Raw genomic sequence first — 26,613 nt, 5'->3', positions numbered from 1 at the left:
ATAAAGGAACTATAGAGGTCCGACACAAGATGACATGACTTCAAGTTCCCTACTTCTAATAGCACAGCCATATTTAGCCATATTTAGGGGTATTCCAGCACTTAAAAAGAGGATCAGTGTCTGATTGTGAGGGGTCTGACCGCTGGGACCCCCACTTTATCCAGAATGGGGTCAAGGCTCTCCTCTTTGCATGGAGCGACATGTTGGTATGGAGCGCTGTACCCGGGACTCCCATAGACAATGGATGGGCTGTGTGCAGACACAGGGGAGACTTATCAAAACCAGTGTAGAGCAAGAGTGGAGCAGTCTCCCATAGCAACCAATCAGATGGATTCTTTTGTTTTGACCCCTGAGCGATGAGCGGCATTGCCCATATTTGAATTCGCGATATTTCGCGAATATATAGACGGATATTCGTCCTATATTCATGAATTTCGCATATTTGTTATATTCGCATATGTGAATATTCGCATAATCTCGTATTTGAGGAAGAAAACAGTGAGGGGGTGGGCAACTTTACTATTGGTTGCTAGGGATCTTGTTGATAACCTCTGACAAGTGTATTTGCATCATTCTAATTGGCCCACAAGTGAAAAGAAGGAACATGCGAATATTCACATATGCAGGAAAAAAACTAATATTCACAATTTCGAATATATAGCGAATATATATTCGCAATATTCACTAATTCGCGAATTTGCGATAAAAAGTCGAAATGCGAATATTCGCGCCCAACACTATTAACGACATAGGACATAAATGTACGTAAATGAGGTGGTACTTTACGCAACAGGACGTACATTTACAGTCACAATACTCCGGCCCCTGTATAGTGAGTCATCACGCACAGAGCAAACTTAGCTCCGTGCTGTGATGACTCGGGGGGCAGCAGGAGAGATTGCGGGGGTCCCCCGAGTTCAGACATTTTATCCCCTATCCTTTGGATAGGGGATAAGATGTCTAGGCGGAGTACCCCCTTAACCTCTTAAGGACCCAGGACGTACGGGGACGTCCCCGCACCCTGGGCTTTAAGGACCCAGGACGTCCCCGTACGTCCTGTGGTTTTCCAGTCCCTGCCGCGCGCCGGGCAGAGATCGGAAGCGGATGCCTGCTGAAATGCTTCAGCAGACATCCAGGGCAAACGCCGAGGGGGGCCATGTATGCCCCCCATGTCGGCGATCGCCGCAAATCGCGAGGGAAATCGCCCCTGTGATCTGCAGCAATACCGGGCTGATCGGGTGTCTGGGACCCGACCGCCCGGTAATTTTGCATGATCCCGGTTGTCACAGACAGTCAAGACCATGCTGGAGGCTAGGAGCGAGCCTGCCACCTCCTCCTATCCCCTGCGACCCGTCGGTTAGCTAACCAACCAATCGCGGGGGGGGGGGGGGGGGCGGTTGCTTCCTCCCGCCCTGCCCGGCCCCTGGAAGTCCGGAGAGGACGGGAGGAAGACCGGAGGACGTGGTGGGGGACGGGGGAGTGCTGGGGCCCGGCCCCGGTACTTACCTCGTCCCTGAAGACCCGGATCCCGGCGGCGGAGACGGCGGTGGTGGCGACAGGTGAGTTGATCTTCGGCGGCGCGGGACCTTTGCAGCAGTCCAGGCTGCCGTAAAGCGATCTGGACTGTTCCATCTGGTCCCCTTACACTACAACTCCCAGCATGCCCAGACAGCCCTTCCTTGGCATCTGGGCATGCTGGGAGTTGCAGTTTTGCAACATCTGGAGGTCCACAGTTTGGAAACCACTGTGCCCTTCCAGATGTTGCAAAACTACACATCCTCAGCATGCCCTTACTGTCCAGGCATGCTGGGAGTTGTAGTTCTGTAACATCTGGCCCTTCAGATGTTGCAGAACTACAACTCCCAGCATGCCTGGACAGTTTTGGCATACTGGGAGTTGTAGTTTTGCAACATCTGGAAGGGCACAGATTGGGAACCACTGCATTAGTGGTCTGCAAACTGTAGTCCTCCAGATGTTGCAAAACTATAACTCCAAGCATGCTGGGAGTTTTAGTTCAGCAACATCTGGCTCTAAAGATGTTGCCAAATTACTACTTCCAGCATGCCTGAGAATGTTTGGGAGTTGTGGAGGCACACTGGTTGGGAAACATTGTCTGTTTCCTAACTCAGTGTTTCCCAACCCGTGTGCCTCCAGTTGTTGCAAAACTATAACTACCAGCATGCACTGATAGACTGTGCATGCTGGGAGTTGTAGTTTTGCAACAGATGGAGGTTCCTCTCCCACTTGTGAATGTACAGGGTACATTCACATGGGCAGGGGCTTACAGTGAGTATCAGGCTGCAAGTTTGCAATGCAGCAAATTTTGCGCGGCAGCTCAAACTCGCAGTGGGAAACTCGCTGTAATCCCCCGCCCGTCTGACTGTACCCTAAAAACACTACACTACACTAACACAAAATAAAATAAAAAGTAAAAAAAACACTACATATACACATACCCCTACACAGCCCCCCTCCCCTCCCCAATAACAATGAAAAATGTCTGGTACGCCACTGTTTCCAAAATGGAGCCTCCAGCTGTTGCAAAACAACAACTCCCAGTATTGCCGGTCAGCCGTTGACTGTCCAAGCATGCTTGGAGTTTTGTAACAGCTGGAGGCACCCTGTTTGGGAATCACTGGCGTAGAATACCCCTATGTTCACCCCTATGCAAATCCCTAATTCAGTCCTCAAATGCGCATGGCGCTTTCTCTTCGGAGCCCTGTCGCATTTCAAGACAACAGTTTAGGGTCACATATGGGGTATCGCCGTACTCGGGAGAAATTGCCTAACAAATTTTGGGGGGCTTTTTCTTCTTTAACCCCTTATGAAAAGGTGAAGTTGGGGTCTACACCAGCATGTTAGTGGAAAAAAATAATTTTTTTACACTAACATGCTGGTGTTGCCCTATACTTTTTATTTTGACAAGAGGTAAAAGGGGAAAAAAGCCCCCCAAAATGTGTAATGCAATTTCTCCTGACTACGGAGATACCCCATATGTGGGCGCAAAGTGCTCTGGGGGCGCACAAGAAGGCCCAGAAGGGAGAGTGCAAAATGTACATTTGAGGTGATTTGCACAGGGGTGGCTGATTGTTACTGCGGTCTTGACAAACGCAAAAAAAACAACCCCACATGTGACCCCATTTCGGAAACTACACCCCTCACGGAATGTAATGAGGAGTGCAGCGAGATTTTACTCCCCACTGGTGTCTGACAGATCTTTGGAATAGTGGGCTGTGCAAATAAAAAATTTCGTACAGCCCACTGTTTCAAAGATCGGACAGACACCAGTGGGAGATAAATGCTCACTGTACCCCTTTTTTTTTTACGTATGCAAAAGTCGTGAAACCCCTGTGGGGTATTAAGGCTCATTTTATTCCTTGTTACGTTCCTCAAGGGGTCTAGTTTACAAAATGGTATGCCATGTGGGTATTTTTTGCTGTCCTGGCACCATAGGGGCTTCCTAAATGCGACATGCCCCCATTCAAAATTTGCTCTCAAAAATCCAAATATGACTCCTTCTCTTCTGAGCATTGTAGTTCGCCCGTAGTGCGCTTCAGGTCAACTTATGGGGTACCTCCATACTCAGAAGAGATGGGGTTACAAATTTTGGGGGGTATTTTCTGCTATTAACCCTTGCAAAAATGTGAAATTTGGGGGGAAACACACATTTTAGTGACATTTTTACATTTTTTTTTTACATATGCAAAAGTCGTGAAACACCTGTGGGGTATTAAGGCTCACTTGATTCTTTGTTATGTTCCTCAAGGAGTCTAGTTTCCAAAATGGTATGCCATGTGTTTTTTTTTTGCTGTTCTGGCACCATAGGGGCTTCCTAAATGCAACATGCCCCCCAAAAACCATTTCAGAAAAACCGTACTCTCTAAAATCCCCTTGTCGCTCCTTCGCTTCTGTGCCCTCTACTGCGCCCGCTGAACACTTTACATAGACATATCAGGTATGTGCTTACTCGAGAGAAATTGGGCTACAAATAAGTATACATTTTCTCCTTTTACCCCTTGTAAAAATTCAAAAATTGGGTATACAAGAACATGCGAGTGTAAAAAATGAAGATTGTGAATCTTCTTCACTTTGCGGCTATTCCTGTGAAACACCTAAAGGGTTAAAATGGTGACTGAATGTCATTTTGAATACTTTGGGGGGTGAAGTTTTTATAATGGGGTCATTTGTGGGGTATTTTTAAGATGAAGACCCTTCAAATCCACTTCAAACCTGAACTGGTCCCTGAAAAATTGTGAGTTTGGAAATTTTGTAAAAAATTGGAAAATTGCTGCTGAACTTTGAAGCCCTCTGATGTCTTCCAAAAGTAAAAACACGTCAATTTTATGATGCAAACATAAAGTAGACATATTGAAAATGTGAATAAAAAAAAAATTATTTGAAATATCCATTTTCCTTACAAGCACAGAGCTTCAAAGTTAGAAAAATGCTAAATTTTCAAATTTTTAATCAAATTTTGGGAGTATAAGGTGTATTCCGCACCTGTGTACTTCATAACAATGGCTAATAGGCACCATCTCTACTTAGGGCAATCCTGCCAATAGTTTAAATAGAGACCCAAGACCATCACTCTATGCATGCCATGTCAGTTTGTTACAGACACCACATGTACTTACACTCATTTTATTTAAGATCCACAATTATATCTTAATGAAAAGACACAATGTGGAACCTATTGAATATAGGCAAAGACCCTCGTTCCCCCACATTTATGTGGTCGGTACGCAGAGTCAGCCCAAAGTGTATTTTAAGATCCTCACTTATATCTTAACCCCTTAAGGACCCTTGACGTACGCGTACGTCATGACAACCTGGTACTTAAGGACCCATGACGTACGCGTACGTCATGGAGAATTCCGGCCAAGGCCGCGCGCCGGGCGGGGATCAGACCGGGATGCCTGCTGAAATCGTTCAGCAGGCATCCCATGCAAACACCCAGGGGGGTCATCAGATCCCCCCATGTTGGTGATCGCGGCAAATCGCAAGTGAATTCACACTTGCAATTTGCGCGATTCGGGGTCATTACGGGTCTATAGTGACCCGGTGACCTGGAATGTAAGGGGGATCGCGGTTGTCTAAGACACCCAGGATCCCCCTGAAGCGATAGGATTGAGGTGGCACGGGTGCCACCCCTCCTATCCCTGCTATTGGTGGTCTAGACGCGACCACCAATAGCAGATCGGGGGCGGGGGGGTTAACTTTCGTTTTCCCCGTCCTGCCCACCCACAATAGGCGGGGCAAGACGTGGAAACGACGGGGACCGGCGCCGAATATCCACTTACCGATCCAGGCGGGTGACGGAGGCTGCGGGCGACGGAGATCGGCGGGCGGCGATGACGTGCGGCTGGATCCAACGGAAGCCGGTGAGTTGCCTAGCAACATCTGGAGGGTACAGTTTGAGACCATTATACAGTGGTCTCTAACTGTAGCCCTCCAGATGTTGCAAAACTACAACTCCCAGCATGCCCAGACAGCTGTTTGGGCATGCTGGAATATGTAGTTTGTCAACAGCTGGAGGGCTACAGTTTGAGACCACTATATAGTGGTCCCTAAACTGTAGCCCTCCAGATCTTGCAAAACTACAACTCCTAGCATGCCCAAACAACTGTTTGCTGTCTGGGCATGCTGGAATTTGTAGTTTTACAACAGCTGGAGGACCACAGTTTGGAGATCACTTTGCAGTGTTCTCTAAAACTGAAGCCCTCCAGATGTTGCAAAACTGCAAATCCCGCATGCCCAAACAGCAAACAGCTGTCTCGGCATGCTGGGAGTTGTAGTTGCGTACCTCCAGCTATTGCATAACTACATCTCCCAGCATGCCCTTCGGGGATCAGTGCATGCTGGGAGTTGTAGTTTTGCAACAGCTGGAGGCAGACTGGTTGGAAAATACTGAGTTAGGTAACAGAACCTAACTGAAGGTTTTCCAACCAGTGTGTCACCAGCTGTTGCAAAAGTACAACTCCCAGCATGCACGGTCTGTCAGTACATGCTGGGAGTTGTAGTTTTGAAACAGCTGGAGGTTTGCCCCCCCCATGTGAACGTACAGGGTACATTCACACGGGCAGGTTTACAGTAAGTTTCCTGCTTCAAGTTTGGGCTGCGGCAAATTTTTCACCGCAGGGCAAACTCCTAGCGGGAAACTCACCATAACACGCCAGTGCGAATGTACCCTAAAAACACTACACTAACACATAATAAAGAGTAAAACACTACATAAACACCCCCTTATACTGTCCCCCCCAATAAAAATGAAAAAAGTACTGTATGGCAGTGTTTCCAAAACGGAGCCTCCAGCTGTTGCAAAACAACAACTCCCAGCATTTCCGGACAGCCACTGACTGTCCAGGCATGCTGGGAATTTAGCAACAGCTGGAGCCACCAGTTTGGGAATCACTGGTGAAGAATACCCCTATGTCTACCCCTATGCGATCCCTATTTTAGTCCTCAAATGCGCATGGCGCTCTCTCACTTTGGAGCCCTGTCGTATTTCAAGGAAACAGTTTAGGGCCACATATGGGGTATCTCCGTACTCGGGAGAAATTGCACTACAAATTTTGTGGGGCTTTCTCTCCTTTTACCCCTTATGAAAAGGAAAAGTTGGGGGCTACACCAGCTTGTTAGTGTAAAAAAAAAAAAGACCCCCAAAATTTGTAACGCAATTTCTCCTGAGTACAGAAATACTCCACATGTGGGTGTAAAATGCTCTGCGGGCGCATAACAAGGCTCAGGAGTGAGAGCGCACTATGTACATTTGAGGCCTAAATTGGTGATTTGCACAGGGGTGGACGATTTTATAGCGGTTCTGACATAAACGCAAAAAAATAAATACCCATATGTGACCCCATTTTGGAAACTACACCCCTCACGTAATGTAATAAGGGGTATAGTGAGCATTTACGCCTCACAGATGTCTGGCAGATTTTTGGAACAGTGGTCTGTGAAAATGAAAAATGTAAATGCCAGTGGGGTGTAAATATTCACTGCACCCCTTATTAAATTCTGTGAGGGGTGTAGTTTCCAAAATAGGGTCACAAGTGGGGATGGGGTCCACTGTTCTGGCACCGCGGGAGGCTTTGTAAATGCACATGGCCCCCGACTTCCATTCCAAACAAATTATCTCTCTAAAAGCTCAATGGCGCTCCTTCTCTTTTGAGCATTGTAGTTCGCTCGCAGTGCACTTGACGTCCAAACATGGGGTATTTCCATACTCAGAAGAAATGGGGTTACAAATTTTGGGGGGCATTTTCTCCTATTACCCCTTGTAAAAAAGTAAAATTTGGGGAAAAAACAGCATTTTAGTGAAAAAACTTTTTTTTTTCCATTTACACATCCAACTTTAACAAAAAGTTGTCAAACATCTTTGGGGTGTTAAGGTTTACTGTACCCCTTGTTACGTTCCTTGAGGGGTGTAGTTTCCATAATAGTGTGCGATGTGGGGGGGGAGGTTTGCTGTCCTGGCACCATAGGGGTTTCCTAAATGTGACATGCCCCCCAAATACCATTTCAGAAAGACTCACTCTTCAAAATCCCATTGTTGCTCCTTCCCTTCTGAGCCCTCTACTGCGCCCGCCAAACACTTTACATACACATATGAGGTATTTCCTTACTCGAGAGAAATTGGGTTACAAATTTTGAGAGGAATTTTTTCCTTTTACCCCTTGTAAAAATTCAAAAACTGGGTCTACAAGAACATGCGAGTGTAAAAAATGAAGATTTTGAATTTTCTCCTTCACATTGCTGCTATTCCTGTGAAACACCTAAAGGGTTAACACACTTACTGAATGTCATTTTGAATACTTTGGGGGGTGCAGTTTTTATGATGGGGTCATATGTGGGGTATTTCTAATTTGAAGACCCTTCAAATCCACTTCAAACCTGAACTGTTCCCTGAAAAATTCCGATTTTGAAAATTTAGCGAAAAATTGGAAAATCGCTGCTGAACTTTGAAGCCCTCTGATGTCATCCAAAAGTAAGAACATGTCAACTTTATGCTGCAAATATAAAGTAGACATATTGTATATGTGAATCAATATATAATTTATTTGGGATGTTTATTTTCCTTACAAGCAGAGAGCTTCAAAGTTAGAAAAATTCAACATTTTCAAATTTTTCATCAATTTTTTGAATTTTTCACCAAGAAATGATGCAAGTATCAACGAAAATTTACCACTAACGTAAAGTAGAATATGTCACGAAAAACCAATCTCGGAATCAAATTTATAAGTAAAAGCATCCCAGAGTTATTAATGCTTAAAGTGACAGTGGTCAGATTTGCAAAAAATGCTCTGGTCCTTAGGGTCATTGTTACGCCGAGCGCTCCGGGCCCCCGCTCCTCCCCGGAGCGCTCGCGACGTTCTCCTGTTCGCAGCGCCCCGGTCAGACCCGCTGACCTGGAGCGCTGCGATAATGTCCCTAACCGGGATGCAATTCGCGATGCGGGACGCGCCCGCTCGCGGTTCGCATCCCTGCCCGCTTACCAGACTCGTTCCCCTTCTGTTCTGTCCCGGCGTGCGCGGCCCCGCTCCCTAGGGCGCGTGCGCGCCGGCTCTCTGCGATTTAAAGGGCCGGTGCGCCACTGATTGGCGCCTGGTTCTAATTAGTGTGTTCACCTGTGCACTTCCCAACATAACCTCACTTCCCCTTCCCTTCCTTGCCGAATCTTGTTGCCATTGTGCCAGTGAAAGTGTTTCCTTGTGTGTCCCAAGCCAGTGTTCCAGACCTCTTGCCGTTGCCCCTGACTACGATCCTTGCTGCCTGCCCTAACCTTCTGCTACGTCCGACCTTGCTCTTGCCTTATCCCTTGTACCGCGCCTATCTCAGCAGTCAGAGAGGTTGAGCCATTGCCGGTGGATACGACGTGGTTGCTACCGCCGCTGCAAGACCATCCCGCTTTGCGGCGGGCTCTGGTGAATACCAGTAGCAACTTAGAACCGGTCCGCCGGCACGGTCCACGCCAATCCCTCTCTGACACAGAGGATCCACCTCCAGCCTGCCGAATCCTGACAGTCATAATGGGCTCCGTCCCCAAGGGGTTAAAAAAATGGTATCATCCTTAACTAATACATTAACTAATCACTATCATCAGATTCACACCTGGTCTAGAGGTCCAGCGCCGTGCCCCATTTCACCCTATGGCAGTGGTTCTCAATAGAGATGAGCGAATCGAAGCTGACGAACCCGAATTCATTACTAATTTCATGAAAAATTTGATTCGCAATGAATGCGATTATCGCCGCGATTCTATCGCATGAATCGCTTCATTAAACTTCATTTTACAGCGTTCCAGGCTATTGGAGACCTAAAATGGCGGATCCACATGTCAGTACATGGGGCAGGAAACAGCGGCTGGAATGAAGGTAGGCGGGCTGATCCTGAACCACATGTGAGATGCAGCCTATCAGTGTTCACTGACCCCTGTGATGTCACAGGCCCTATATAATCGGCGGCCATCTTGCCTCTCTTCATTTCATCTATGCATTTAGATGGAGAGTACGGGACTGCGTGTGTGAATAGCTCATACCACAGCGTTACACTGCAACTGCTACTCACATCAGCATTAGGGAAAGGCAGGAGTGCAGAGTGCTGTGCTGTTACACTGAGAAGGATCATTGATTGCTAAACCTCCTATTCACGTTATTGAGCATTGCAGCAGAGAGGGGCAGATAGCTGTCAGCTGCCTCATACAGATCTCCAAGCTGCCTCAACTTTATCAACCATCTTATCTCCTCATTTTTCAGCGCAATTCAGTGGTTTTTTTTGCTCCACAAATCTTCTGCTGCTCAGAATTGTGTGACAGAGTGCAATTTAGGGTTTAATCCCTGTTTTTTGTTTTTTTTGCGGTGCTGCACTGTTGGGTCCTGCTGCTGTTCAGAAATACGTTCTTTTTCAGCGGACTGTAGTGCATTTGTCTGCCCTCATACGTGCATACCACATGCCTACATGAAAGCAGTCTACTATTCTAAGTCTAGATACAGGGATAGTCCTGACTCCTGGCAAAAGTAATCACCGGCTGGTGTTTTTAAAAAAATACAGATTTTTTCTGCGTAATGTTGCACATATTTCTGCCCTCATCAGTGCATACAGCATAGGTACATCCAAGTATTGCACCATTTTGTACCTATTAATCTGGCAAGGGCCTACATACTATTGTGATAGCCTGGGGGGTTTAGGGTATGGGGAGTGTAGCTGTGCAGTAATTAAAGGGTGCTTGTTAACCCTTGCTATTTGTGACACCAGGATGAGGGCTCCTCAATAAAGCCTTTCCTACCGCCGCCCTTCCCAGGAACGATAGGGAGGTAGATGATAATAGATTTGATTACCAGTCTCTCCCCTGATCCCCCCTCCCTCACCCTTTTTCTCATCCTTATCTATGAAGTCTATGGTTCTATAGCTGGACAATTTATGGCCTATCTTTGTGTGAATTCTCCACATCTATTGTCTTAACCCCTGCATATTTGTGAGATATAACATGTGTCTTTTGCTTGTGAGCTTAGATTTGATTTTGACTTGATAAAGGGAGGAATCCCGAAAGCTTGTCTCTACAAAATGCTGTTAGTCCAATAAAAAAGGTATTACAAGATACTGCAACAACATCAATGTATGTGTGTATGTGTAAATGTGTGCCCTCAGAATATAACTTCAGAACGGCTGGAGATATTTTGATTAAACTTCATACACGTTTCTTAAATGTCAAATAAGAATGTAATAGTTTAGGGATGCCAATTTTGAAATCTATGCAGCCCAAGGATAAAACAGCGGAGCCCGGACAGTTAAATCATACTTTACCATGGCTTTGGTCTGGCAGCACAATGTTTTAAGCTCCTGGGCAATTTCCATAGCCCGAGAGTAATGCGATCAGAATATGTACTGGAAGTCCCATCCAAGTCTCATCTTCTGATCATGTTACTCTTGGCTGCAGAGATTGCCTGGGAGTTTTGAAAATCCTGCCACCAGACCAACATCATGGTAAAGTATGCTTTAACATTCCGGCAGGCAGGTGCAGAGACTAGTTAGTGTAGAGTTAGGGAGAGGTGAGCAGGGGACAAAATATTTATTGCAGGCTGAATGAAAAGTAAGCTGGGAGAGAAGACATCAGTGTGGGGACAGGAAGAGGGTATGGCAGCACTGCGGCATTGAGTACTGCAGACAGGATGAGAAGCCTATCACTGCTGGGGTTCAGGAGCCTGGAAAAGCTTGGTGGCACACAACATGCATGCCACTCAGCTTTTTCACTCATCCATCTGGCTGCAATATGGCTGTTCTCAGACAGAAATTCTCTTCAGGAGACAACGCTGGGCAATACAAATTGTAGAGCTCATAGTACTCCCCCAGCTTTGTGCCTGGGGGAGAAACTTTTTTTGTTTTATAATTATTGAATATGTACTAATTTGCATTTTCGTAACATATTTTGCTCTATTTAAACATTCACAACCTTTAAAAGGAAAATTGCATAAATATGCATAAGGTTGTAAAGAAGTAATAAAATACAATATTCTCTAATCAAATAGAAGATATTTGTATTCTTTATTTGTAATTTTTACAAATAAAATATTGTGTTATTTATAAATCATTATTGCTTTTCCTCTCCCACAAGGTTTATATCGGAACACCGGGCTATTTAAGATACTTTCTAATAAAGCTATCTGAACTTTTATGTATACTTTGTGTTACAACAGTACAACTGTTACATGAATTTATGTCAGACAATTTATCCTTCCCCAGTGGAACACAGCAATAAATCATAGTTGTTATTAGAGATGAGCGAACTTTTCAAAAATTCGATTCAGCCGATTCGCCAAATTTTCCGAAAAAGTTTGTTTAGTTTCAAATTTTTTTGCAGCGAATTGCTATTAAATACAGCCCCTATAGGGGTATAGAACACTTTGCTGTGTTCTAAAACGCATATGGAGTGTGCTGGGGTAGTGAAATAATACTGTTATTCAGAATAACATGCAGATTACCGGCCTCGCTTTTAGAATCACTGACGCACAGCAGCACAATTACAGAGCCTGGTGGTGGCATCAGTGTCAGGAGACCATATAGTGGCTGAATGACACAGCGTGGAAGTGTTGGCAGCATGAAGACACCATATAGTTGCTGAATGACACAGCGTGGAGGTGTTGGCAGCATGAGGACACCATATAGTGGATGAATGGCACAGCGTGGAGGTGTTGGCAACATGAGGACACCATATAGTGGATGAATGGCACAGCGTGGAGGTGTTGGCAGCATGAGGACACCATATAGTGGCTGAATGACACAGCGTGGAGGTGTTGGCAGCCTGAGGACACCATATAGTGGCTGAATGACACAGCGTGGATGTGTTGGGAGCATGAGGAGACCATATAGTGGCTGAATGACACAGCATTGAGGTGTTGTCAGCATGAGGACACCATATAGTGGCTGAATGATACAGCTTGGATGAAGCGGAAGCATGAGGACACCATATAGTGGCTGAATGACACAGTATGGACAGGTTGTCAGCATGAGGAGACCATATAGTGGCTGAATGGCACAGTGTGGAGGTGTTGCCAGCATGAGGACACCATATTGTGGCTGAATGACACAGCGTGGAGGTGTTGGCAGCATGAGGACACCATATAGTGGCTGAATGACACATCGTGGATGTGTTGGCAGCATGAGGAGACCCTATAGTGGCTGAATGACACAGTGTGGAGGTGTTGGCAGCATGAGGAGACCATATAGTGGCTGAATGACACAGCGTGGAGGTGTTGGCAGCATGAGGACACCATATAGTGGCTGAATGACACAGCTTGGATGAAGCTGAAGCATGAGGACACCATATAGTGGCTTAATGACACAGCATGGACTGGTTGGCAGCATGAGGAGACCATATAGTGGATGAATGGCACAGCCCGGAGTTGCCAGCAGCATGAGTAGGCACTAGGCCTTCACAATCCCTAAGTTTAAAAGATGAATTAAGAAATTTAAACCGAAGATTTTGGATAGCGGGTGCTACCTATGACAAAATTTGAAATTCCCAGACCCAGGCCCAACAGCGGCATCGGTAACCCAAATATTGCCTGAATGACACAGTCTGGAGTTGGCGGATTCATGAGTACACAATAGGGCTTCACAATCCACCCCAAAAAACACAACATTTTTTGAAATTTTTGAAAAAGATTTTGGATAGCTGGTGCTACCTATGAGAAAATTTGAAATTCCCAGGCCCAGCAGCGCCATCAGTAAACCATATATTTCCTCAATGACACAGCCTGGAGTTGGCTGATGCATGAGTACGCACCAAAGCTTCACAATCCCTACGAAAAAAGACAAACATTTTTTATGGAAATTTTTTACAAAAATTGAGGACAGCGTGTGCTACCTATATATTGCCTCAATGACACAGCCTGGAGTTGGCTGATGCATGAGTACGCACAAAAGCTTTACAATCCCTAAGAAAAATGACAAAAATTTTTGACGAAAAATTTTTACAAAAATTTAGGACAGCGTGTGCTACCTATATATTGCCTCAATGACACAGCCTGGAGTTGGCTGATGCATGAGTACGCACAAAAGCTTTACAATCCCTAAGAAAAATGACAAACATTTTTGACGAAAAATGTTTACAAAAATTTAGGACAGCGTGTGCTACCTATATATTGCCTCAATGACACAGCCTGGAGTTGGCTGATGCATGAGTACGCACCAAAGCTTCACAATCCCCACGAAAAAAAGACAAACATTTTTGAGGAAATGTGCTACCTATATATTAACTGAATGACGCAGCCTGGAGTGGGCTGAAGCATGAGGAGACCATTGAAATGTCAATAAAAAAAAAACATTTAGATCACAATTTGTGTCATGGACCACAGCGTGTGGGTACAAAGGACGTAATGTCACAAGCACCCACAGGGCTCATGTGGCCGTGAGATGTAGGCGCAACGTCTCCATTGCCCTGACCGGCCATTTTTTGTTTTTGTACCTTTGTTTAAGAACAAGCGCATATCCAAGAGTCCAGATGACTATAATGCAGGACAGTGGACCACGAAAAGTCATTCTTCTCTAAAGCAATTTTTCTGAAATAAAGAAGCAGAGTTCATCCCTCTCCGTATTATTTTTGAAAATGTAAATTAAAAAAATCATACACAACAAGAGTTCCATGGTGTAATGGTTAGTACTCTGTAAAATTCAAGTTTATTACCAAAAATAGTATCAGAAACTTTTGAAAAAACAGTACCCAAGAGGGTTTAATAACCAAATATATTGCACCATCAATGTTGAAATTTAAATTAAGCATGTATGTATCTATTTCAAAAATCCTAAAATTGAAGGGCCAAGCCCAGAAGCATCATGAAGGCAAGTAGTTCCTGAAAGACATAGGAGCAGTCAGGAGCAGGCATCAGCAGTACCCAAGAGGCTTTCATAACCCCTTACATTGCACGATCAATCGCGAGATCGAGCAATAACAGGTGTGTTATTCCCTCAGATGTCCGGAGCTGCACGCGCGCTACACTGAACGGACCAGCCTGTGTGTATCCTTCAAGCGACAGGTGCAAGTAACCTGCTGAACCATGTTCGTGATAGGGATGGGGGATTGCAATTATTTGCCATGAAAGAAGAATTCCAACTAAGTGCGGGTCATGAGCTCGGGTTCATTAAGTCCCTGACCTTTGTACACACTGCCTGTCTCTACTACCGATTGGATGGTTTAGTGAGTTCCTCGGATCAGCCCTGGCGGGGTAGGCCACAGCCCTGACAGAACGCCGAGAATTTAAAGATCATTGTTGAAATTTGCATTAAGCATGTATTTAGCTACTGCTAAACACCCAAAAATTAAAGGCCCAAGGCACCAAGCATCAGGGAGGCAAGAAGTTCCTGAAAGACACAGGATGAGTCAGGAGCAAGCATTCGCTGTACCCAACAGGGTTTCATAACCCCTTACATATAAAGATCAATGTTGAAATTTGCATTAACCATATAACTAGCTACTGCTAAACATCCAAAAATTTAAGGCCCAAGGCCCGAGGCATCAGGGAGGCAAGTAGTTCCGGAAAGACACAGAATGAGTCAGGAGCAGTCATTCGCAGTACCCAAGAGGGTTTCATAACCCCTTACATTTAAAGATAAATGTTGAAATTTGCATTAAGCATGTATTTAGCTACTGCTAAACATCCAAAAATTAAAGGCCCAAGGCCCCAAGCATCAGTGAGGCAAGTAGTTCCCGAAAGACACAGAATGAGGATGGAGCAGGCATTCGCAGTACCCAAGAGGGTTTCATAACCAACCCCTTACATTTAAAGATGAATGTTGAAATATGCATTAAGCATGTATTTAGCTACTGCTAAACATACAAAAATTGAAGGCCCAAGGCCTGAGGGCAGGGAGGCAAGTAGTTCCTGAAAAACACAGAATTAGTATGGAGCATGCATTCTCAGTACCCAAGGGGGTTTCATAACCCCTTACATTTAAAGATCAATGTTGACATTTGCATTAAGCATGTATTTAGCTACTGCTAAAGTTCCCAAAATTATAGGCCCAAGGCCTGAGGTGCCAGGGAGGCAAGTAGTTCCTGAAAGACACAGAATGATTCTAGAGCAGTCATTCGCAGTACCCAAGAGGGTTTCATAACCCCTTACATTTAAAGATCAATGTTGACATTTGCATTAAGCATGTATTTAGCTACTGTTAAACTTCAAAAAATTATAGGCCCAGGGCCAGAAGCATCAGTTTCCCCCATATTAGGAGCATAGTTGTCCCCCAGATTAGGCAGCATAGATGTCCCCCAGATTAGGAGCATACTTGTCCCCCAGATTAGGCAGCATAGATGTCCCCCAGATTAGGCAGCATAGATGTCCCCCAGATTAGGAGCATACTTGTCCCGCAGATTAGGCAACATAGATGTCCCCCAGATTAGGCAGCATAGATGTCCCCCAGATTAGGCAGCATAGATGTCCCCCAGATTAGGAGCATAGTTGTCCCCCAGATTAGGCAGCATAGATGTCCCCCAGATTAGGCAGCATAGTTGTCCCCCAGTCAGCGCGGGCCAGTCAGAGCCACTCAAAGGACCATATATGGCAAGCGGGCCATACAATGCCAAGGTTTGCCCCAGGGGGTTTCATAGCCAACCATAATTGAGAAATTTTTGTTGTAGGAGCATGGTCAATCTACTCCGAGCCATCTGGCATTGGTGGCTGGAAATCCTGGCTGATCCATCCCTGATTCATCTTGACAAACGTCAGTCTCTCCACATTTTTAGTGGACAGACGAGTTCGCCTTGGGGTGACTATGGCCCCGGCCGCACTAAACACCCGCTCTGATGGCACACTACTGGCCGGGCAGGACAGCTTTTCCAGGGCAAACTCCGCTAGTTGCGGCCATAAATCGAGTTTGGCTGCCCAGAAGTCCAGCGGATCTTCAATGGTTGTTGGCATGGCCATGTCAAGGTATGCCACCACCTGCTGGTTCAGGTCCTGCTCCATGTCTACCTGCTGCTGTTGAGTTGCTTCACTATGCGGTTGAAGAAAGCTACTCATCAGCGACTGTAGACTCAGGGTGCTGCTGATTGAGCTGGTACTGCTCCTGCCTCCCCTCCCCAGCAGCCATGGCAGTGGAAGCGCAGAGGGCCCCCCGAGTCAGACCTGCGAGTGGATGGACCATGTGGCCGATAGGCATCAGCCAACTGACTACATAGAAACTCTCTGTAGTAGGTCAGTTTGTCCTCCCTCTCAGTGGGTGTAAAAAAGGCCCCCATTTTGGGACGGTAGCGATGGTCTAATAAGGTGGATATCCAGAAGTCATCCCGCTGACGAATTTTGACAATTCGGGGGTCACTACGCAAGCAACTGAGCATGCATCGTGCCATTTGCGCCAGTGACTCGGAGGGACTACCTGCCTCCATCTCCACTGCATACTGCCACGGTGTGTCTGGGTCCTCTGTCTCAACTTCCTCATAACCCTCCAGCTCCTCTGGCTGCTCCTGCTCCTCCTCTCCTGTCTGAAGACTAGAAACACCGGCCATCTCATCCAACCTAATCTGTGCTCCGCTCTGCCCCTCATCATCCTCCTCCTCCAGTTCAGCCCCCACAGGGCCCATGTAGCCTGGAGATGTATGGCACAACGTCTCCATTGCCGTTACCAGTCATGGTTTCAATCATTTGTTGTAGGAAATGTAGGAGTGGAATTACGTCGTTCATGGCGTAATCCAGGTGACTCACAAATAATGTGGCTTCCTCAAAGGGCCTCAGCAAACGTCAGGTGTCACGTATGAGCTGCCACTGTTTCACATTGAAGTTACACAGGGGAGTACTCCTATCTGCTTGGATCATCAAGAAATTGGTGATGGCTTTTCTTTGTTCGAATAGTCTGTCCAACATATGGAGGGTGGAATTCCAACGTGTGGGGACGTCACAAATAAGACTGTGTTGTGAGATACCGTTCTGATGCTGCAGCTCAAGGAAGGTGTGCTTGGCAGTGTACGAGTGGCTGAAGTGCATGCACAGTTTCTTTGCCATTTTATGGATGTCTTGCAAATGGGGTGAAGAATTGAGGAAGCACTTGACAACCAGATTCAACACGTGTGCCATGCAGGGCGCATGTTTCACACTTCCTTGTCCCAGCGCGGACACAATATTCTTCCCCTTGTCGGTCACCATGGTTCCCATTTCCAGATTTCGTGGAGTAAGCCATACTCAGATTTCTTTACGAATGAACTTTAGCAGTTCCTCCCCTGTGTGACTCCGTTCGCCAAGGCAAACCATGTGAAGAACAGCTTGACCCTGCCGTGCCCTACACACATGGTACGATGAAGGGCCACCAAGATTTGGCTGTGCAGTGGAGGCCGAGGACAGGGTGGAGGATGAGGAGGCGACGTCGCACACTGTAACAGGACCAACTGCCTGGGAGCGAGAGCGTGGAGAAGGAAGCGGTGTGACCTGTCCAATTTGCTGTTGTGGCTGTGCAGGAACCACATTTACCCAGTGAGCAGTAAAAGACAAGTATTGTCCCTGCCCGTAGTTACAGCTCCACACGTTGGCGCTGCCGTGCACTTCTGAATACACCGACAGGCTCAAGGACTGGCCCACCTTCTCTTGTACAAACTTATGCAGGGCTGGTACTGCCTTCTTCGCAAAGAAATGACGGCTTGGGACTCTCCACCTCGGCTCGGCACAAGCCACAATTCTCTGAAAGGTGCAGAGTCCACCACTTGAAAAGGGAGGGACTGCAACACCAGCAACTTGGACAGAAGCACATTCAACTTCTGCGCCATTGGATGAGTGGGCGTATACTGTTGTCTCTTGGACATGGCTTCACCGAAGGATTATTGGCGGAATGGGTGACTAAAAGCGGGAGAAGCAGGAGCGACAGAAGGAGGGTTTGACACACAGCTCCCTTCGGCTGAGGTGGTGGAGCCTTGGCTGGATGAAGGAGGGAGCGGATGGCCACTGGGTGATGCAGCAGGCTGGACCACTACATCGGAGCCACGGTTCTCCCAGGCCGCTTTATGGTGGTGAAGCATGTGTTGAAGCAGGGCCGTGGTGCCGACATTGGGACCCTGGCCATGCTTCACCTTCTGCCGACAGATCTTGCATGTGGCTACGTGACCCTCCTCCGGATGCCTGATGAAAAACTTTCACACTGCCGAGTAGCTGATTTTCCCACCCGCAGTCCGCACTAATGGACTGCTACTGGCGCCGTCTCCAGGAACCCCTGTTCCACTACCTCCCGGAAAGGTAGGCTGCCGTTAATCAGGTGGTTTCCCCCGGGCACGTTAGGCTCCTGAATTTCCACTACTGCCACCACGCTGACTGCCAACTGTTCTACCGCCTTGCTGCCTCAAGGGCAACCTGCAACTCTCTTCTCCTGATGATGATGAAGCCCCTTCTGCACCCGGCTCCCAATTACGATTGGCTTCATCATCATCAACAGTTGTGTGCACGTCACTGATGTCCTCCTCAGGTTCCCCAACAGTGTCTGCTTCAGGACCCTGAACACTTGCAACACCGCCTCCCAAGTCACTCTCCGCATCACTACTTGGCTGCCTAGTGGAGCAAGCGGCGCATGTCTCCTCCCCTTCTTGGCTGTCCAGTAGCTGCTGACTGTCCTCTATTGGATCGTCCTCAGTAAATAGTGGACCTGAACCCACAGCATAAGATACTTCTCTACGAGAGGGAACAGCATAGGACAAAGGCAATGGGAGGACAGGGACTGCTCCCGGGCCATGCCAACTGAGGGTTGTGTCTGAGGAACCCACCGACTGTTGACTGGGGGTGTCAGATGTCACTTGTGATTATGTGGATGAGCTTGTTAACCAATCCACGACAGCAGATGGGTTCCTGGTGGAGACACGACCGCTGGCTGATAAAGGGAGCTCAGGCCTCTCGCTGCGACTCCTGCTGCCACTCGCTCCAAGTCTGCTGCCAACTCTGCCTGAAGTATTTAGGCCTCTGCCACTCCTTTGTGCACGTCCTGGCACTTCTCTGCATGACATACTTAGTGCGTTTATGAGGGTATTACAATACGCTACACTACTCTTTAAACAGTATTTGTCTAGAACAGCAGCAGGTGATTACTTATGGCTGTCCTTGAACAGTATATACAATACTTGGATGTACCTATGCGCTATGCAGTGATGAGGGCAGTAATATGCCCAACTATTAGCAGAAAAAACTCTGTATTTTTGAAAAACACCAGCCCATGGATACTATGGTTTGGACTTTGACGGTATGGAGCACCTTGACAGCTTAACAGGTGCTAAATGGTACAATACTTGGATGTACCTATGCGCTATGCACTGATGAGGGCAGTAATATGCCTAACTATTAGTAGAAAAACTCTGTATTTTTGAAAAACACTAGCCCGTGGATACTATGGTTTGGACTTTGACGGTATGGAGCACCTTGACAGCTTAACAGGTGCTAAATGGTACAATACTTTGATGTCCCTATGCGGTATGCATTGATGAGGGCAGTTATATGCGTAACTATACGCAGAAAAAACTATTTAACCCCTTAAGGACTCAGCCCATTTTGGCCTTAAGGACTCAGACAATTTAATTTTTACGTTTCCATTTTTTCCTCCTCGCCTTCTAAAAATCATAACTCTTTTATATTTTCATCCACAGACTAGTATGAGGGCTTGTTTTTTGCGCGACCAGTTGTCCTTTGTAATGACATCACTCATTATATCATAAAATGTATGGCGCAACCATAAAACACTATTTTTGTGGGGAAATTAAAACAAAAAACGCAATTTTGCTAATTTTGGAAGGTTTTGTTTTCACGCCGTACAATGTATGGTAAAAATGACATGTGTTCTTTATTCTGAGGGTCAATATGATTAAAATGATACCCATTATTACATACTTTTATATTATTGTTGCGCTTAAAAAAAATCACAAACTTTTTAACCAAATTAGTACGTTTATAATCCCTTTATTTTGATGACCTCTATCTTTTTATTTTTCCGTATAAGTGGCGGTATGGGGGCTCATTTTTTGCGCCATGATCTGTACTTTTTTTGATACCACATTTGCATATAAAAAACTTTTAATACATTTTTTATAATTTTTTTTTTAATAAAATGTATTAAAAAAGTAGGAATTTTGGACTTTTTTTATTTTTTTTCGTTCACGCCGTTCACCGTACTTGATCATTAACATTTTATTTTAATAGTTCGGACATTTACGCACGCGGCGATACCAAATATGTCTATAAAAAATGTTTTTTACGCTTTTTGGGGGTAAAATAGGAAAAAACTGACGTTTTACTTTTTTATTGGGGGAGGGGATTTTTCACTTTTTTTTTTACATTTTTTTTTACACTTGAATAGTCCCCATAGGGGACTATTCATAGCAATACCATGATTGCTAATACTGATCTGTTCTATGTATAGGACATAGAACAGATCAGTATTATCGGTCATCTCCTGCTCTGGTCTGCTCGATCACAGACCAGAGCAGGAGACGCCGGGAGCCGCACGGAGGAAGGAGAGGGGACCTCCGTGCGGCGTTATGAATGATCGGATCCCCGCAGCAGCGCTGCGGGCGATCCGATCGTTCATTTAAATCGCGAACTGCCGCAGATGCCGGGATCTGTATTGATCCCGGCACCTGAGGGGTTAATGGCGGACGCCCGCGAGATCGCGGGCGTCGGCCATTGCCGGCGGGTCCCTGGCTGCGATCAGCAGCCGGGATCAGCCGCGCATGACACGGGCATCGCTCCGATGCCCGCGGTTATGCTTAGGACGTAAATGTACGTCCTGGTGCGTTAAGTACCACCTCACCAGGACGTACATTTACGTCCTGCGTCCTTAAGGGGTTAAAAAAACTAAAAAAGACAGTGAATAGTATTGTTTGGACTTGCACAGTATGTAGCCAGACCCTTGACAGATGAACAGGTACAAAATGGTACAAATGCACTACAGTCCACTGAACATTCACGTATTTCTGAACAGCAGCAGGACCCAACAGTGCAGCACCACAAAAAAAAAAAAAAAAATCCAGGGATTAAACACTAAATTGCACTCTGTCACACAATTCTGAGCCGCAGATAGGGTTGCCACCCTGCCGGTATTTTACCGGCACAGCCGGTATTTTCATCTACATTCCGGGCTGTGCCGGTAAGTTTGGATGAAAAATACCGGCCATGCAATGGCCGGTATTTTTCATTCACTGACAGGGGCGGACGGAGCAGCATCCCCAGAAGAGCACTTCTTTCATGTCCGGCCGTACAATGCCCAGGTCTGACACCTGCAGCCTGTGACAGGGAGAGCTCCGTGCGATGACAGGAAGAGACTGTACAGTGCTGGGGAGGGGGCGTGCACCTCCTGTCTCCTCTCTCCCCCTCCCCCGCCTTCTCTCTGCCCCGTGCAGTCTTACAACCCTCCATAGGCAGAGCAGGGAGGGGAGAGGCCGTGTATTCTGTCTCCCTCTGCAGCGCAGGGCGGGTGAGTGTCTGTGTATATATGTGTCTGTGTATATATGTGTCTGTGTATATATGTGTCTGTGTATATATGTGTGTGTGTGTATATATGTGTCTGTGTATATATGTGTCTGTGTATATATGTGTCTGTGTATATATATGTGTCTGTGTATATATGTGTCTGTATACATGTGTCTGTATACATGTGTCTGAGTATATATGTGTCTGTATACATGTGTCTGTGTATGTGTCTCTATGTGTCTGTGTATATATGTGTGTGTGTGTGTGTGGGTTGGGGGGGGGGGGGGGGGGGGTAAACTGCCTAATCTGGGGGACAACTATTCTGCCTAATCTGGGGGACAACTATGCTCCTAATCTGGGGGACAACTATGCTCCTAATCTGGGGGACAACTATGCTGCCTAATCTGGGGGGCAACTATGCTGCCTAATCTGGGGGACAACTATGCTGCCTAATCTGGGGGACAACTATGCTCCTAATCTGGGGGACAACTATGCTGCCTAATCTGGGGGACAACTATGCTGCCTAATCTGGGGGACAACTATGCTCCTAATCTGGGGGACAACTATGCTGCCTGATCTGGGGAAAAACTACCCGGCCCTCCACAATATTTTTAGTTTCTCATGTGGCCCCATGGGATAAATAATTGCCCACCCCATTCCTCCTCAACCTCGGACATTCCTTAACCTGGAGCCGCCCGGGGAAAGGAGAAAGTGAAGACAAGAGACTGGTGAGACCTCTCTGCATAATTGTGTATTTAATGCAGTGTTTCCCAACCAGGGTGCCTCCAGCTGTTGCAAAACTATTACTCCCAGCATGCCCAGACAGCCTTTGGCTGTCCGGGCATGCTGGGAGTTGTAGTTTTGCAATAGCTGGAGGCACCCTGGTTGGGAAACACTGATTTAATGTTTTAATGTGTGAAACTATCTGCTGCGCTCTGTATCTAATCCTGTCATGTGTGATACTGTCTGCTGCGCTCTGTATCTAATCCTGTCATGTGCGATACTGTCTGCTGAGCCTGTGTATCTAATTCTGTCATGTGTGATACTGTGAGCTGAGCCTGTATATCCAAATCTGTCATGTGGGATACTATCTGCTGAGCCTGTGCATCTAAATCTGTCATGTGTGATACTGTCTGCTGAGCCTGTGTATCTAATCCTGTTATGTGGGATACTGTCTGATTAGCCTGTTTATCTGACGTTGCGCAGGGGGACGTCACTCGTCATCAGAGAGAGCCAGCGTTGCTGTTGCGCACCACCACTACCGCCGCCGCTGGCATAAATAGGGTTTTGGTAGGTATTCTCTAAATGTAAATTTTTTTGTGCGATATAGGAAAATTCCCCCCGCATATATTTTGTATCCCTCCAATCCCCTATGCCATTTCTTAAACCCCTGATCCCTCAGCCCCTGTGCAATCTGGCCCCTCCCCCTTTGTAGCTCCACCCCCACATAGCCACACCCATGACCGGTATTTTTCTGAGGGAAAGGTGGCAACCCTAGCAGCAGAAGATTTGTGGAGCAAATAAAAATAAACTCAATTGGGCAGAAAAATGAGGAGATGAGATGCTTCAGAAAGTTCAGGCAGCTTGGAGATGTGTATGAGGCAGCTGACAGCTATCTGCCCCTCTCTGCTGCAATGCTCAATAACGTGAATAGGAGGTTTAGCAATCAATGATCCTTCTCAGTGTAACAGCACAGCACTCTGCACTCCTGTCTTTCCCTAATGCTGATGTGACTAGCAGTTGCAGTGTAACGCTGTGGTATGAGCTATTCACACACACGCAGTCCCGTCCTCTCCATCTGAGTGCATAGATAAAATGAAGTGAGGCAAGATGGCCGCCGATTATATAGGGGCTGTGACATCACAGGGGTCAGTGAACACTGATAGGCTGCATCTCACATGTGATTCAGGGTCAGCCCGCCTACCTTCATTCCCGCCGCTGTTTCCCGCCCTCCCATAATCCCCTACCCCATGTACTCACATGTGGATCCGCCATCTTAGCTCTCCAATAGGCTGGAATGCTGTAAAATGGAGTTTAATGAAGCGATTCGCGCAATAGAATCGCGGTGATATTCGCATTCATTGCAAATCAAATTTTTCATGAAATTTGTAACAAATTCGGGTTCGTCAACTTCGATTCGCTCATCTCTAGTTGTTATGTAATATGAGTTCAGTGTTTCCTTGTAGTGTAACATTTTTGTTTACTGACTACCATCTAGTGTCTAGTTTTGGGAATTACAAATAAAGTAGAAGCTAAAGATAGGACCACAACTATTTTTTTATTTCTTCTGTTTAGCTTCCTATTACTTCCTACTTTTAACTTATTTATGATTTTTGCTATAAATCTGCTACAGTAATATTTTGTGTCCTATAATCCCCAAAGTTCATTTACTTTACTGTACATTTATTTAGCACCATCTTGTGGTTAATTTAGCAAACTGCTAATGAAATATAAGGCTAGATACCAATGCTTGAATTCTTCATATCTTTGTATTACTAGGACTGTCTTTCTGCATGGCAAATACAATAAGTGCATAAGTGCTGTGCAGTAAAGAAAGCTACAGTGGACAGCGTTTATGAAAATACGAAGTAGTAACATAGTAACATAGTTCATAAGTGTCAGGATCCGGACTGGTATGCAGAGAGGACACTGGAGGTTGATCCTCTGTGTCAGTGAGGTGATGGCGTGGGCCGTACCAGGGGAATGGAATCTAAGGGGTTACTGGTTTTCACCAGAGCCCGCCGCAAAGCGGGATGGACTTGCAGCGGCAGGTAACCCCCAGGTCGTTCCACCCGATAGCGACTCAACCTCACTGACAGCTGAGTCAGGTGCAGTACAGAAGGACAAGGCAAGAGTAAGGTCGGACGTAGCAGAAGGTCTGGGCAGGCAGCAATGGTTCGTAGTCAGGGGCAACGGCAAGGGTCTGGATACACAGGCTTGGGATACACAAAACGCTTTCTCAGGGCACCGCGCGCGCCGGGAGGGCAGTGAAGGAGGACGTGGTGAGTGAGAGACACGGGGTGCGATCGGAGAGCGGGAGCCGGAGCGCTCGGCGTGACAGTGCCCCCCCCCTTGGGTCTCCCCCTCTTTTTGGAGCCCAGGAACCTATGGATGAGTTCTTTGTCAAGGATATTGTCCTCGGGCTCCCAAGACCTCTCTTCGGGGCCACAATTCTCCCAGTCAACAAAAATTTTTTTTTTTTTTACCTCTGAAGACCTTGGAGGCGAGGATTTCTTTTACCGAGAAGACGTCAGAGGACCCAGTGACAGGAGCAGGAACGGTGACCTTGGTGGAAAAGCGGTTAAGAATGAGAGGTTTGAGAAGGGATACATGAAAGGAGTTAGGAATACGAAGAGAAGGAGGAAGATGGAGCTTGTAGGAGACAGGGTTAATTTGACTTTTGACTCTGAATGGCCCGAGGAAATGAGGACCCAGCTTGTAGCTAGGGACACGAAACCGAATATGTTTGGCAGAGAGCCACACTTTGTCACCAGGTGCAAAGACAGGAGGAGTTCTTCTTTTCTTATCCGCATGTTTCTTCATGCGAGAGGAGGCCAGTGAGAGCTACTTTTGAGTCTCCTTCCAGATAGAGGAGGGTCAATTCGTCTACGGCAGGAACTCCAGAAGAAGTGGGGATGGGGGGGGGGGGAAGTGAGTGACGGCCGTACACCACAAAGAACGGAGACTTGGCGGATGACTCAGAGTTTTTGAAATTGTACGAGAATTCAGCCCAGGGTAACAGGTCGACCCAATCATCTTGGCGGGAGGAGACAAAATGTCGCAGGTAGTCACCAAGGATCTGGTTTACTCTCTCCACTTGTCCATTGGACTGTGGGTGGTAGGAGGATGAGAAATGTAATTTGATCTTTAACCCCTTAAGGACCCAGCCCAAATATACCTTAAGGACCCGGCCATTTTTTTTAACATCTGACCACTGTCACTTTAAGCATTAATAACTCTGGGATGCTTTTACCTTTCATTCTGATTCCAAGATTGTTTTTTCGTGACATATTCTACTTTATGTTAGTGGTAAAATTTTGTCGATACTTGTATCATTTCTTGGTGAAAAATTCCCAAATTTGATGAAAAAATTGAAAATTTAGCATTTTTTTTACTTTGAAGCTCTCTGCTTATAAGGAAAATTAATATTCCAAATAAATGATATATTGATTCACATATACAATATGTCTACTTTATGTTTGCGTCATAAAGTTGACATGTTTTTACTTTTGAAAGACATCAGAGGGCTTCAAAGTTCAGCAGCAATTTTCCAATTTTTCACAAAATTTTCAAAATCGGATTTTTTCAGGGACCAGTTCTGTTTAGAAGTGGATTTGAAGGGCCTTCTTATTAGAAATACTCTATAAAAACTGCACCCCTCAAAGTATTCAAAATGACATTCAAAAGGTTTGTTAACCCTTTTGGTGTTTCACAGGAATAGCCGCAAGTTGAAGGAGAAAATTCAAAATCTTCATTTTTTACACTCGCATGTTCTTGTAAACCCAGTTTTTGCATTTTTACAAGGGGTAAAAAGAGATAAATTTTCTTAAAATGTGTAACCCAATTTCTCTCGAGTAAGGAAATACCTCATATGTGTATGTCAAGTGTTCGGCGGGCGCAGTAGAGGGCTCATAAGGGAAGGAGCGACAGTGGGATTTTGGAGAGTGAGTTTTTCTGAAATGGTTTTTGGGGG

General features: G+C 46.1%; 1 protein-coding gene across 1 annotated transcript in view; it reads left to right on the top strand.

Moving 5' to 3' along the window:
* Nucleotides 1-26,613, top strand: part of LOC130357503 (interferon alpha/beta receptor 2-like) — an 89,531-nt gene that overhangs the window by 9,618 nt on the left and 53,300 nt on the right. The window lies entirely within an intron of this gene.

This window comes from Hyla sarda, chromosome 2 (assembly GCF_029499605.1).
Source record: "Hyla sarda isolate aHylSar1 chromosome 2, aHylSar1.hap1, whole genome shotgun sequence".
Lineage (NCBI taxonomy): Eukaryota > Metazoa > Chordata > Amphibia > Anura > Hylidae > Hyla > Hyla sarda.
The sequence above is the reverse complement of the archived record's forward strand: the minus strand, read 5'-3'. Positions and strand labels throughout refer to the sequence as shown.